The sequence below is a fragment of the Nicotiana attenuata genome, unplaced genomic scaffold (genome assembly GCF_001879085.1).
Source record: "Nicotiana attenuata strain UT unplaced genomic scaffold, NIATTr2, whole genome shotgun sequence".
Classification (NCBI taxonomy): Eukaryota; Viridiplantae; Streptophyta; class Magnoliopsida; order Solanales; family Solanaceae; genus Nicotiana; species Nicotiana attenuata.
In genome coordinates this window covers 148,838-164,416 of record NW_017671586.1, presented here as the reverse complement: position 1 = coordinate 164,416, position 15,579 = coordinate 148,838, and positions in this window count along the sequence as shown.

The window sequence follows — 15,579 nt, the reverse complement described above, 5'->3', positions numbered from 1 at the left end:
AGCTAGAAATTACTTTAACATTTTTCAAATCCAACCCCTATGGAGACTGTCACACCCCTTTTCTACCCCAAAAGAAGATGTATGTTATAGATTGTGGGTTAAAGAGTTTTTCCAATTGAAGTGACAAATTTGAGTAGGGATTATTTTATTTAGAGAGTCGCCACTTGGAGTTGATTCTTTTTCAGTGTTCCAAGTCACCTTTTATTTGGAATCCCTAGTGAAAGGAAGGTTTGACTCTATTTTTATCGGTCCGCGGAAACAAAGTTCGGAGAAGGTGTAAGGCATTTCCCGAGTCATGTGGTTCTAGCACAATCGTTTTATTGACTTAAAACTTGGCTTGAATTAATTTTGGACAAACTGTAATTTATTTGATTTTTATGTTTTACCTATCCGCTTTATTTCTTGAAATTGTTGAAGAATGATTTGAATAATATTAAATTGTCCTAACCGCACCACGCAAGCGAATGTGCAACCGAGATGAATTTTATTAATTTTGTCATAACAGTGCTACGCAAGCGAACCCGCAGTCATGACAAAGGATTATTAGCATGCTATGACTGTTGGGATAATTACTACATTTGAGAAAATTAATTAAATATCAACTATCGCGCTACACCACCGAATCCGCGATTTTAGCAAAGGATTAATTAAATTAGAAAACAATTAAAGCTATTGGATATAGTATGACATTGTTGAATTAATTTATTGAATGTTAAACATCACGCTACACAAGTGAATCCGTGAAAAAAGTTAAAGTGCACCTACTAGTTGCCTAGCATTTAAATTAATTAATAAAGGTGATTAAGTTATCAAACTATGTATTCAAAAAATAAAAAGGAAATGATATTAAGAAGATGAAAACAAATTAGACTTAGACTACAAGCTCATTAGTAACATAAACACCTTAACTATTAAGTCGAATCTCAAAATTATGGCTGCTACTAAGCATAAAATCAGCAAACCAATAATACTTTTAACGCTAAAGAGAAGAAAACTCAACTATCATGGAGACATTATGTTGACTATGCCATATGAAGCTAGAAGTCATTAATACATGAACCTTGAAAGTAAATCACAAAAACAATCCCAAACTAAACAAACATGGTTAAAAATGAGGTCTTTATATTTTCCTTAACTAAGTAAACTTAACAAAATATGATTTCAACTTTGAATGTGTAACGACCCGACGGGTCATTTCGAGAATTTAAGATCTGTTCTGCGGCGTAAGGTCTTGAACAACTTCATATTATGTGTATCGACTTACGTGCATGGTTGAATTGAGCTACCGGATAGTTGAAAGTTCCTAAGTTCGATTCATGGTGTGATCCATTGTTTCGACGTTGTTTGATGTGATTTGACACCTCGAGCGAGTCCGTGTTAGGTTATATGAGTTGTTGATATGCTTGGACAGGGTCCCGAGGGCCCCGAGTGTGTTTCGGACGAGTTGTGGATAATTTTCCATGGTTTTGGGGAGGCTGAGTTCTGGTGTAATCTCACCTTTGGGCCCTGGGCGCAGGTGCAATGGTCACAGATGCGAAGGAGGAAGCTCAGGTGTGAGAGGAGTTGGTCTGGGCAGTCTCCACAGATGCGGAGAATTGGAATGCACGTGCGGTGCCGCAGGAGTGGATCCCTGGGCGCAGAAGCAGAGTGGAGCGCATGTGCGATTGGTCAGGCGCACCTGCGATTGCGCAGATGTGGTTAAGTTGGTCGCAGGTGCGGAAGTCCTGGCAGAATCATATAAGTCGAGGGTTTGGCCATTCCTTCATATTTTTGAGTTTTAAACTTCGGATTTGAGAGCTTCTTTTGGGGTTTTTCAAGAAAATCGATTGGGTAAGTGTTCTTCACCTAGAATCTAACATTCCACGATTTTATCTTCATTTTTGTCATTTAATTTTGTGTTTTGGGTTGAGTAAAATGTTGGTTTTTGAAGAAAAGTTTTCAAATGAAAAATCATGATTTGAGGGATCAAAAGGTATCAGAATTTGATAATTTTTGTATGGTTGAACTCATATTGGAATGAGTATTCGGATTTTGTAAAATTTGTCGGGTTCCGAGGTGCGGGCACGGGGGTCGACTTTTGGATCGATTTTTGGATTTTGTTAAAGATTGAGACTTTATGATCCGAAATAGTTTCTTATGTGTTTTATTTGTGCTTTAAAGTTAATTTGGTTAGATTTGAGCCGTCCGGAGGTCTTTTCACCAGAGAAGTGCATTTTAGAGTATCGGTTTGTCGTCTTTGAGGTAAGTATCTTGTCTAACCTTGTGTGGGGGACTTCCCCTTAGGATTTGAGTCTTCTATGTTGCTTGTAGTTCGTGTACGCAAGGTGACAAGTGCGTGTTCGGACTTATTTGTCGAAAATTGGCCTTTTAGGGTTCTTAAGTCTTTATATTCACTGTGTATGAATGTGTTCTTGACATGACTGAGTTTCCTATTTACTAGTTTCACCTCTACATGCTTAATTGGAATTAATTGCTTCATGATTCACTCTTATTGCCTAATCGACTCCTATTTGACTTAACTGAAGAATTTCACTTCTCCTATTGTCATGCTGTCTTTCATAGCTGCTTGTCTTATTTGGGAATTATCATCATCTCCTTCGCTAATTGTTTAGTCTTAAGTGAAGCTAAGATTATCTTTCCTTAATTGAATTGTCGGATATCCTCGTATTTGTTCAACCTTAAAAAGGAATTTAGATAACCCATATCCTTGTTGACTTGCCTTTATTTGGGACTACTTGCCTCGTGTTGATTCCCTTGTTATTGACTTGCGTATTGTGGGATTGTTGCTACATGTTAGTTTTCCCTTTGTTGAACTATTCCCTTATGCCAACATTCTTTTCTGTGGTTATTCCTTGTGAGCTGGTCCTACCGTTTCTTCGTGATTTACAGTTCTTGAGTTGACTTACTTGTCGTACCTTGTATTATTGTCATTGTTGATGTTGTACTTGTTGTGGTGATGTACGAGTTTTCTGTCGTGTTGTAATTGTATTCTCTTTGGTTGCGCTGCACATTTACATTGGGACTACGGAACGGTACTCCGGGAGATCCCCCTGCACATTTATGTTTGGGACTGCAGGACGGTATCCCGGGAGATCCCCCTATTCTGCATATTTACTTTGGGACTACGGAACGGTATTCCGGGAGATCCCCTTGCACATTTATGTTTGCGACTACGGGACGGCATCCCGGGAGATCCCCTGTACTGGATATTTACTTTGGGACTATGGAATGGTATTCCGTGAGATCACCCTGCACATTTATGATTTGGACTACGGGACGATATCCCGGGAGATCCTCTGTACATTTATGTTTGGGACTACGGGACGGTATCTTGGGAGATCCCTTGTTATTATCACTGTGTTCTGAGATGTTGTTTTCATTGATCTCTATCCCTGTGTAAATAGTATATGTGCTGTCCGTTCTTGTCCTTATGCTTACTAGCTGGTACGAACTATGTTAGGACACTTGTACAAGCATACACGTGGCCAAGCACCCTAATCAGATAGGAGGCTCCTTGAGATTGCTGAGTATAGACGCACACCCTTGTTTATTTGCCTTCCATGTGAGAATGACTCTTTTGGGCACGTGAGTTGTCAGTATGATTATGAAGTGTGATGAGGGCACAAGGTGCCAAGTGTTAAGGTTCAAGTATTGAGACCCGTATTGTATGATTATGAGATGAGGTGTCAGAGGCTGACTTATATTCGAAGGATATTTATTTGAAAGGGTTATATTCTAAAGGTATTCATTTTTAGAGAACTATTTTGGAAAAATATTTACTTGAAAGAAGTATATTTCGAAATGTTTTTATCAACTGAAAGATTTGACTAATTGACTGAAGTTGTTGGCTATGACCTAATGTGAAAACTGCTGTAGTTGCTGAGTTATGACTTGTCCTTACTGTATTTGTGATTTCGAATTTGGGTTGTATTCCCGTTCACTGTTATGTGCGAAACTCTGTAGAGCTGATGATTTTTACTGCCGGGTTTTGGGAATTTTAAATTTGTAGAGATTTCTGCTTCAAGACTGTTAAATTTCATTTATAATTCTGGTATTTCCATATGAGTTAGGCTTACCTAGTCCCTAAGACTAGGTGCCATCATGATACCCAAATGGAGGGAAAGTTGGATCGTGAAAAGTTGGTATCTGAGCTCTAGGTCAAAGGTGCTACGAGTCATAAGCGAGTTTAGTAGAGTATTGCGGACCGGTATGGAGACGTCTGTACTTATCTTCGAGGGGCTACGTGTCACGATCCAAACTGGAGGATCATGACTAGCACTCGGGTCATACTTGCCGAACACCAACGTACATTTTATCTAACCTTCCTTATTATCTTTAAGGGTTGACGAGATCATTATAAACGGTAGATATGGATCATGAACAACAAACAATGAAAGATAATGGAATGAACATACATAACATGGGATGACAAGACTGCCAAGAAACTACATATAAGGTACAAGCTACCACGCTCCCATGAAAGACTATACAACAAAAATCAGCCGACAAGGCATACCAAACTATACATGAGTCGACACCTGTCTATGAACCTCTAAAAGAGCGTAAGTGCTGCAACATTACCGGAATAGGGACCTGAATACCCATAATATCTATAACAAAAATGCATACCAAGACCATGGCAAGTCTGGAGAAGGGATCTCGTTAATAACCACTGAACTGGGAAGCCTACTGTGGTGGGGAAGCTACATCTACCTGTCTATCAGGACCTGCAGCACGACATGCAGTGTCCACAAAAATAAAGGACGTCAGTACGAATAAAGTACTAAGTATGTAAGGCAGAAAAGCATAAGTAAGAACAGTAATGTAAACAGGGATAGAGAATATACAACCTGTAGAATCTGGATACCTCTGAGGGCTACTGACATAAAATGCATGATACATACATATATATACATAAACTTTTAAAACATATGCCTCTGTGGGCATCATCATCATCATATCGTACCCGGCCGTAATAGGCTCGGTAAAACGTACCCGGCCATGTGGAGCTCGGCAAAACCTAACTGATCAGTGGTTGCACAATAGGTGCCGTACCCGGCCGACTATAGCGCGACTCGGTAGAGTAGAATATATATATATATATATATATATATATATATATATATATATATATATATATATATATATATATATATAATGCATGTAGGACTCATTGGAATCATATTCTGAACCTTTCGGAGTGACGTAAGGTCGATATTCTCCGTACACGTTATTAGGAATAACTCTTCATCAAGAATCTTATAAGAATCAGGAAGTACCGACAACATTGATAACATAAGAATAAGAGAAGCAACCTCAACATCAATCGTTCATTGCATTATGTACAATCAAAGTCATACAAAAGAAGGAAACAGTTAGCCTCACATACCTTGTATATGTACTGCCCAACCTCAAGCTATGCAAATGTCACGACTCCTTAGTCTACAATAAGAGAAATGACACTATCATCATTGTTTAAGCATCGTAACTATTATGTATCGACCACAACCTATTTTACGATGAAACGGACAGCACCTCCCCTATATATATGACTTCACACAAGTCAAAACAATCACCAAACAGCCCAACATACCCCTATCACTTCATACACAACACGACAACCATAATAGTGTCAAACAATCCGAAAATGTTACGACGAACGACCAGCAAACAACCCTGCCATTATGTGGTGTTTCTCCTCACCCTTTCTCCTCTCAACTCCATAAAAACAGTAGCAAAAGAGACAACCCAATAGCAACACGAAACAGCCCACAAAACAGTCCCACAAGTTCAGCAACTCAAAATTAATTTTTCAGTTTACTTAAACACGTTTCGACTCGTCTTTTCTTTCAAATTGAGAAACACAACCAAAAGTACATAATTATACCTCTTATCCAATAAACCATCCATGAATTCAACTTAAAAATAAGTTCACAATCAGCCAACCATGATGCAAGAACAAACAACATACCACTCTTTCGAAACTCTCTAGGTCTATTCTTTACGATCGAGTTACAACTCGCAAACACATAGATAATGGAAAGAGAAGAATAAAATTACCTTGTACTGAGTATAACCCACGAAACCTGGTACTTCTTCATAAAAAATCAGTTCCTCAACGCGGCTACAAGAAGGATAAAGAGAAACTAGCAAACTGTCCGGACTTTTCGGCACTAGAATCACGTCGTAACACCCGAAATACCCTAGGGTTTGTGTGGGATTTTTGGGGAGGATTTGCAGGGGTTCAATTTGGTTTTCAAGATCTGAAAGATGGGTGAAATAAATGAGTTCATAAGCCCTTAAAATTCCCCTCTTGGCCGACTTTGGGGCTTTAATTGAGTCCTCTCATTTTGGCAAGTAGGTGATGCACCTACTTGTCACCTACCAATCTATGCAGTCTCTCGAAAATGGGAATATCTCTATACTCCAAGATCGTATTGACAAACGGTTTAATGCGTTGGAAACTAGACACATAGATATTCAATTTGGTGGGTATATCACCCCGTAATTCCAAGTAAATTGGGATATATGCTTAGTAGCATTTGACCTAAAGTTTAAGTTAAATTATGAACATAAGTTGCGACAACTTTTGTCGACTTTTGTTTCATAACTCGTTTGACTTCAAGACTTATGATACGGATATTATATGATTCAAATACCTTAAAACACGATCTCTTGAGAATATTAGCACCCCTAGGTTTACCCAAAAATACGAGTTACAACATCCTTGATTCGTTTAACTTCTAATACTTGTTAACTACCCTTATACACCCTTGTATCATTTAAGACCAATATGATTAACTTCTTATCATCTCACAGACAATCTCTTCTAAGATTTATGTTGACTAACTTATAGCATGAACCAACGTACGTGAATATGGGTTGTAACTATTAGGACAATCTCAATTCCTTCATTCCTGTCTTGCAAGCTTATTGATCTCGGAGTTTGAACTTTATCCTTCCATTCTCTCACCGACGGTGAGGACACGAGCTACGGTTATCAATGACGCTGCTCCGGGACCAGATGTCGCTAGAGGTAGAGGTAGAGGCCGACGAGGAGTACATGCCGCAGCTAGACCACATTCTAGAGCAATGAGTTCACGTTGGTCAGGTTCCAGGTGTCAGGGCGACACAGCCTGTGGTCCCAGTTCAAGTCATAGTCTGGGCAGCAACATTTGAGGAAGGGCAATTTAGATTTGCAAGGTTCAAGGACTATGATATTCCTACATTCAGTGGTTGGGCTTCAGAGAGCGCACGAAGTTTATTGAGGAGTGGCGTCGCATCCTCCATACTATGGGTATCGTTGAGACGAATGGGTTGCTATTACTACGTTCCAGCTTAAGGGAGCGACTTACCAGTGGTGGCGGGCATATAAGTTGGGTAACCGGCCGATGCATCTTCACTTACATAGGTTCGGTTTTCAGAGATGCTTTGAGAAAGTTTGTACCTCAGCCACATCGGGATGCATGGCACGCGGAGTTTGAGCAGCCGAGTTAGAGCACCGTGTCAGTATTAGATTATGCCGTCAGATTCAGTGATTTGACCAGACATGCACCTGCCTTGGTCGCTACAGTTAGAGGGCGAGTCCGTAGATTCATTGAGGGGCTCAGATATGATATTCAGTTCAGCATGGCTCGAGAGTTAGAGTCAGACGTTTCGTTTCAGTAGGTGGTGGGGATCGCTCGCCGGTTAGAGGGCATGTGGGACCGGGAACGAGAGGACAAACAAGATCAGGAGAGAGAGAGAGTACAGGGAGGCTAGGAGGCCTCATAGAACAGAGAGATCTGCTGGCCCTTATTTTGGAGGTAGGGTGCGACATGGTAGAGGTTTTGTGGGTCAGCTAGTTCAGTTTGCGCTTTAGGATTCACATAGTGATTCAGGTGTTTATGGGTCTCAGAGTACCTGTACCGCACAGTTCCTACAGCCACGTCAGTAGAGGGGTTGCTTTAAGTGTGGAGATAATAGCCACATGGTGAGAGATTTCCCCAGATTTTGGACAGATGTGTCACAGCAAGGTGTTCAGGTGAGTAAAGGGCACCCAAGAGGGGGAGGCCCAGCCCGTTGATGTGTTTCATATAGTAGGCTTAAGGCCGTTGCGCCAGATGATGTCATTCAGGTAATTTGATTTGTTATAGAGGAGCATCATCCGTAGTTCATTACAGTTCTGCTTGTCGGGGGGGAGTTCCCCTGTTTGTTGCTCTACTTATGGGTGTGTTTCATGATTTGCACTTTGTTCATGTGTTACCCTGTTGGGAGGTTCTATGAGTGATAGCCATGTCTATCGTCTATTTTTATTCATTACTGAGAGCTATGAGACTAGCAGTAAATTCCTATTGTCCATTACGGTAGGTTTGATGTGATTTTTGAGTATTCTTGGCTACGAGTAGTGATTTGTGTGCTCCACCGGTGTGGGAGCCAGCACTTGTTGTAAATTGTGATGGGATTGATCTAGTGAGAGGTTCCAACTGGTTTGATGTATATTCTACTTATGATTCAGAGTTGAGGGTCAGACCCTTATGATTTCACGTGATTTGATGTGTTGAAATCGGGCTGTGTACCGCAGTGGAAGTTATATCAGTATGAGGTTCTTGTGATTTGTTCATATGCTTTAATTCTTTTCTTGTTATATTGTTTTGTAGTTTAGTGTTGATAGAGAGTTTTGCCTGTCGGGCTTGTTTGATAGTTCCCTCTTGTGCTTCTCTTTCAATATTATGTCATAACCATTCTGTGCTTCTTGAGTTTTAGCTTGCGGGCTGTGTGCCCGGTGGTGTTAGTTGTGACTTGTTGATTCGGGTGTTAGTCATGAGGTTTTTGTGGTTCTTGCATCATCATCAGCGTTGTGGAGGTTTGAAACGGGTTCCTATTGAATATGAGGCTAATGGTCGGTGCTAGATTTGATTTTGTGTAGATATTGTGATCAGGAATGTTACTATACGCCTATGTGTGGTGTGTATGTTGTGTGGTTGTACTCTTGTGAGTATAGGCATAAGTGGTTTCAGCTAGTTGAGACGGATACCGGATATGGATTTAGAATCGGGTCTTTTGGAAATGGATGGAAAGTGAGAATTTTGGCTCAAGGGCTTATTGGTATTGGTGGAAAGGCTAAATTGCACTAAGATGGCGTCGTCAGGCTTATGTAGATTGGGGTGAAGTGGGATCACCCGCGGGTGTATGTTGAAAGTGTGCATTTAGTGATTTGAGGATTTCGAGGCGAATCTTGGCACGTTCAAGGACGAACGTTTGTTTTAAGAGAGGGAGGGGGGGATGTAATACCCCGGGCGGTCATTTTTAGAATTTAAGCTCCATTCTGCGGTGTAAGGTCTTAAACAACTTCATATTATGTGTATCGACTTGCGTGCATGGTTGAATTGAGCTACCGGATGATTCGAAGTTGAATTGGGAGAAGAAATCTAGTTTTGGAAGCTTAAGCGGTGAGAATTTGACCAGAATTGGACTTTTGAGTAAACGGCACCAGAATGGGTTTTGGGTGATCTCAACAGCTTCGTATGGTAATTTTGAACTTAGGCGCGCGTCCGGATTTAGATTTGGAGGTCCGTAGGATAATTTGAGGCATTTCAGTGAAAGTTGGAAAAGTTGAAGTTTGAAAAATGGAGAAGTTTGATCCATAGTTGACTTTTGTGATATCGGGGTCGGAAAGCGATTCCGAGAGTTGGAGCAGCTCCGTTATATCATTTTGGACTTGTCTGCAAAATTTGGCGTCATTCTGGGTTGATTTGATAGGTTTCGACGCGAGTTTTGGGTGTTGGAAGATTTGAAAGTTCCCAAGTTCGATTCATGGTGTGATCCATCATTTCGACGTTGTTTGATGTGATTTGACACCTCGAGCGAGTCCGTGTTAGGTTATATGACTTGTTGATATGCTTGGACGGGGTCCCGAGGGCCCCGGGTGTGTTTCGGACGAGTTGCGGATAATTTTCCATGGTTTTGGGGAGGCTAAGTTCTGGTGTAATCACGCCTGTGGGCCCTGGGCTCAGGTGCGATGGTCGCAGATGCGAAGGAGGAAGTGCCGGTGCGAGAGGAGTTGGTTTGGATAGTCTCCGCAGATGCGGAGAATTGGAACGCACGTGCGGTGCCGCAGGAGCGGATCCCTGGGCGCAAAAGCGGAGTGGAGTGCAGGTGCGATTGGTCAGGCGCACCTGCGGTTGCGCAGATGCGGTTAAGTTGGTCGCAGGTGCGGAAGTCCTGGTAGAATCATATAAGTCGAGGGTTTGGTTATTCCTTCATATTTTTGAGTTTTAAACTTCGGATTTGAGAGCTTCTTTTGGGGTTTTTCAAGCAAATCGATTGGGTAAGTGTTCTTCACCTAGAATCTAACATTCCATGATTTTATCTTCATTTTTATCATTTAATTTGTGTTTTGGGTTGAGAAAAAAGTTGGTTTTTGGAGAAAAGTTTTCAAATGAAAAATGATGATTTGAGGGACCAAATGGCATCAGAATTCGATAATTTTGTATGGTTGAACTCATATTAGAATGAGTATTCCGATTTTTGTCGAGTTCCGAGGTGCGGGCCCAGGAGTCGAGATTTTGATCGATTTTTGGATTTTGTTAATGATTGAGACTTTATGATCCGGAACAGTTTCTTATGTGTTTTATTTGTGCTTTGAAGTTAATTTGGTTAGATTTGAGCTGTCCCGAGGTCTTTTCACCCGAGAAATGCATTTTAGAGTATCGGTTTTTCGTCTTTGAGGCAAGTATCTTGCCTAACCTTGTGTGGGGGACTTCCCCTTAGGATTTGAGTCTTCTATGTTGCTTGTAGTTTGTGTACGCGAGGTGACGAGTGCGAGCTCGGGCTTATTTGTGGAAAATTGGCCTTTTAGGGTTCTTATGTCTTTATATTCACTGTGTATGAATGTGTTCTTGACATGACTGAGTTTCCTATTTACTACTTTCACCTCTACGTGCTTAATTGGAATTAATTTCTTCATGATTCACTCTTATTGCCTAATCGACTCCTATTTGACTTAACTGAAGAATTTCGCTCTCCTATTGTTATGTTGTCTTTCATAGCTGCTTGTCTTATTTAGGAATTATCATCATCTCCTCCGATAATTGTTTAGTCTTAAGTGAAGCTAAGATCATCTTTCCTTAATTGAATTGTCGGATATCCTCGTATTTGTTCAACTTTAAAAAGGAGTTTAGATAACCATATCGTTGTTGACTTGCCTTTATTTGGGACTACTTGACTCGTGTTGATTCCCTTGTTATTGACCTTTTTATTGTGGGATCGTTGCTACAAGTTAGTTTTCCCTTTGTTGAACTGTTCCTTTATGCCAACATTCTTTTCTGTGGTTATTGTTGGCCCAAGTTCAGTTGAAGTTTTGAAGATTGACAAATGAACTCAGTAATGGACCTGGTCCATCTGGTGAAACACAGTGTTTATCAACCATTGCATATGAGATGCACGTGAGGAAGATATACCGTAGAGATCAAGCAACAATATCTTCTGAACTAAATCGAAAAGATTGCAGTTGGGATAAGGAGAACAGTCTCCTTATGAGGAGAGAACACAATCCTAATCTAGGATAAGGGTTGGAGTTTGTATTGGTCAAGGACTCAAAATCGTCTAAGGATAAGCAATAGAGTCTCAATCAAACTCTAATTACTAACTCAATAAATAACTGAGTTTGTTCTCTTTTACAGGCATTGCACATACGCAGAAGTAAAACATAATTGAGAGCAAAAGAGAAAGTCTGTTTTGAAAGCAATATATGTGAGATATAAGTGTGCACTCCTGAAGCTACTTGAACGAGAGAGAAGAACCAGTTTCATTGTGTTTATTCTTATTCTAGTTCAATTGTAGTAGGAATTTCTGTTTGTACCTTTCAGCTTATTTAGAAGCAATTGTATTAGGTACTTTGAGTATTCAAGTTAGAGTTAACTTGAAAGTGTCGCAACAGTTGAGGCTGTGTGCCACAAATGAAAATCTGAAATGAAAAAGAGCCAGATGATCAAGTGTTAGTCATTACCTTATTATGTAGAACTAGAATATCATTTCTGGTATTTATCTGCCTTCCTGTTATGATTTCCAGCAGTATAACTCCAAAGTCATACACATCCAACTTCTCTTCATATTTTTCCCTATAAATCAATATAGGTAAGAGTAAAACAAAGTGTAAGTATGTCCGTGCTTACAGCTTATTTACATTCAATAATACAATATATTCTGAACAAAGTGGAAATGCCTGTCAATATTTATATTACTAAGCTAAGCAACTAAATTAATAAGTTTTGAAATGTCAAAGATTGATTTCAAAGCGGTAAGCTTTATAATCAAATTAAGTGTCTAAAGGCTATGCCGAAACACTAGGATTTCAAAATTAACTGCTTTAGCTATTTGAATACCATNACCCCCCCCCCTCTTGTGTGGTATTGACGTTTAGAACATCAGTTATTCCTTGTGAGCTGGTCCTCCGTTTCTTCGTGATTTATTGTTCTTTAGTCGACTTACTTGCCGTTCTGTCGTGCTGTAATTGTATTCTCTTTGGTTGCGCTACACATTTACTTTGGGATTACAGAACGGTATTCCGGGAGACCCCCCTGCACATTTATGTTTGGGACTATGGGACGGTATCCCGGGAGATCCCCCTGTTCTGCATATTTACTTTGGGACTACGGAACGGTATTTCGGGAGATCCCCCTACATATTTATGTTTGGGACTACGGGACGCTATCTCGGGAGATCCCCATGCACAGGATATTTACTTTGGGACTACGAAATGGTATTTCAAGAGATCCCCTTGCACATTTATGATTTGGACTACGGTACGGTATCCCGAGAGATCCTCTGTACATTTACGTTTGGGACTAAGGGACGGTATCTTAGGAGATCCCCTGTTATTATCATTGTGTTCTGAGCATTTGTTTTCATTGATCCAATCCCTGTGTAAACAGTATATGTGTTGTCCGTTCTTGTCCTTATGCTTACTAGCTAGTACGAACTATGTTAGGACATTTGCACAAGCATACACGTGGCCAAACACCCTTATCGGATAGGAGGTTCCTTGAGATTGCTGAGTATAGACGCACACCCTTGTTTATTTGCCTTCCATGTGAGAACTTGGACACGTGAGTTTTCAGTATGATTATGAGGTGTGATGAGGGCACAGGGTGCCAAGTGTTAGGGTTCAAGTATTGAGACCCGTATTGTATGATTATGAGATGAGGTGTCACAAGGTGACTTATATTCGAAGGATATTTATTTGAAAGGGTTATATTCTAAAGGTGTTCATTTTTAGAGAACTATTTTGGAAAAATATTTACTTGAAGGAAGTATATTTCGAAATGTTTTTATCAACTGAAAGATGTGACTAATTGACTGAAGTTGTTGGCTATGACCTAATGTGAAAACTGTCGTAGTTGCTGAGTTGTGACTTGTCCTTATTGTATTTGTGATTTCAAATTTGGGTTGTATTCCCGTTCACTGTTATGTGCTTTATTGTGGTGTCCCGCTGTTACTTGCTATTTTCTTTCCTTATTGTAGTTACTGTATTGTTAGCAACATCGCTTAGTCTTCACATAGATATATCATGTTCGGTTGTTCCTATACTTATACTTGTTCTGCTTATTAGACCAGTGGGTGTCTTGACTGTTTCTCGTCACTGCTCCACTGAGGTTAGTCTTGTTACTTACTGGGCACCGCTGTGGTGTGGTCATACTACACTTCTGCATATTTTTTTGTACAGATCCAGGTATTGTTCGATAGTAGCTGTGCGGATTCTTGCCGAGGAGACTCAAGGTAGCCCTGCTACTGCATTCGCAGGCTTCGGAGTCACCTTCCTATTTTATATTCACACAGTTGTACTTATTTCCATATGGTTGTGTTTAGAAGTTGTAGCGAAACTCTGTAGAGCTTATGACTTTTACTACAGGGGTTTGGAAATTTTAAATTTGTAGAGATTTCTGCTTCAAGACTGTTAAATTTCATTTATTATTGTGGTATTTCCGTATGAGTTAGGCTTACCTAGTCCCTAAAACTAGGTGCCATCACGATACCCAAACGGAGAAAAAGTTGGGTCGTGACAGAATGTAAAGGGAACTTGAGTGGCTTAACTAACTTCTACAATTTTAGCATATACTTAAAACATGAGTAGCACACTGAATATACATCAATTTCATGTAAAGTATATCAACAAATCCAAAGAGCCATGACAGATCCATATTTTCAGCCATTCGATATAAAAAATCTGCAATACAAAGTTCGACCTATGGTGCAGCAAAATCAAATACAACGATATTAGCTGAAATCCAACATCAGTGACTGCAAAAAACAGCAACAACCAACAACAAATCAACAACCAAAGATCAACCTTTTAAACTCGAAGTGACCCAGAAACTCAGACCAGAAGTTTCAGTGACTCAAAAAAAGAGGAAGAAAGAACCCAGCTAACCTTAAGAGCTTAAGTTATTTTTCATAAGGAATTAGCTCTCAGAACAATCACTCACAAATTTTCAGTTTTTCAGCTTTTTATTAGATATGTTTTAGCTGAAATTTTCTTTCTCTCAGATTGTGTGCTTACTTAGAGTATAAGATGATGGCCAGAATGTTAGAGTGTGTGTCCTTCAAAGTGAAAGAAAGACCCTCTCTTTATAGGAGAGGGAAGACCTTGAATTATTATTATTACCAATCTGTCCAAAGGACAGATTTTTCACCAAAAATATGTCCAAACTATTCACAGGACAGATTTTTTGGTCAAAAATCTGTCCAAAAGACAAACTTTTACCAACTATGAATAGTGTTTGGAGTATTGTACTCCAAATAGTCCAAAAACAATAAAAAGTAAACCAAACATGTACCCTACTTCATCATTTACCTTTTACCCTTCACAAACTAACTAACCAATTCAAACCAATATAAAAGCAGAAAATTTACCATTCAACTTAGCCAATTAAACTAATGCTGATATGATCAATCCAAGGGAATAAAATTAAAATCTACGATTAGCAAAATGAGTATTATAGTGAAGTAATTAATCACAACAAAACTAACTAAGCGTCGAAATCAAAAACAATACTATACGAAGTAGATGATTGCTAACAGACTTAAACCTAAACTACAATTCTAAAACTAATCACAAAGAAAATAAAATTCAGAAAAAACAAAAGAGGATCTAGGATCATACCATAGCAAGGGATTTGATGCTAATTCGAGTAGCGATGACATGCCAAGGATATCGGACAACGACAAATCGACCACGATGCGAACTTTTCACGTTGGCAGACACCAAACGCAAAGTTTCGGTGAACAAATTTCGATCTCCATATCGTGCCAGCGTGAAAAGCTCGCTCAAGTCGTGTCTAGGCAAGACGGGCAGAAGGGGAGAAGAAAATAAAAAGGAAAAGAAGAGAGAGTAGCGACAGTGGTGGCGGTGGGAGGTGGACGCAAAAATACGAACTGATTTTCGGGTGAAGACCAAAGGGAAAGGGTAGGTATCGTGGAGCTCTATCCATTCATATATGTATTGTATGGTGGTGGTGGCCGGAGCTTTGTGGAGTTTGAGGGGTTTTGGGGGAATTTAGCTTGGAGATTTGAAATGGGGGGGGGGGGGGGGGTTAAGAA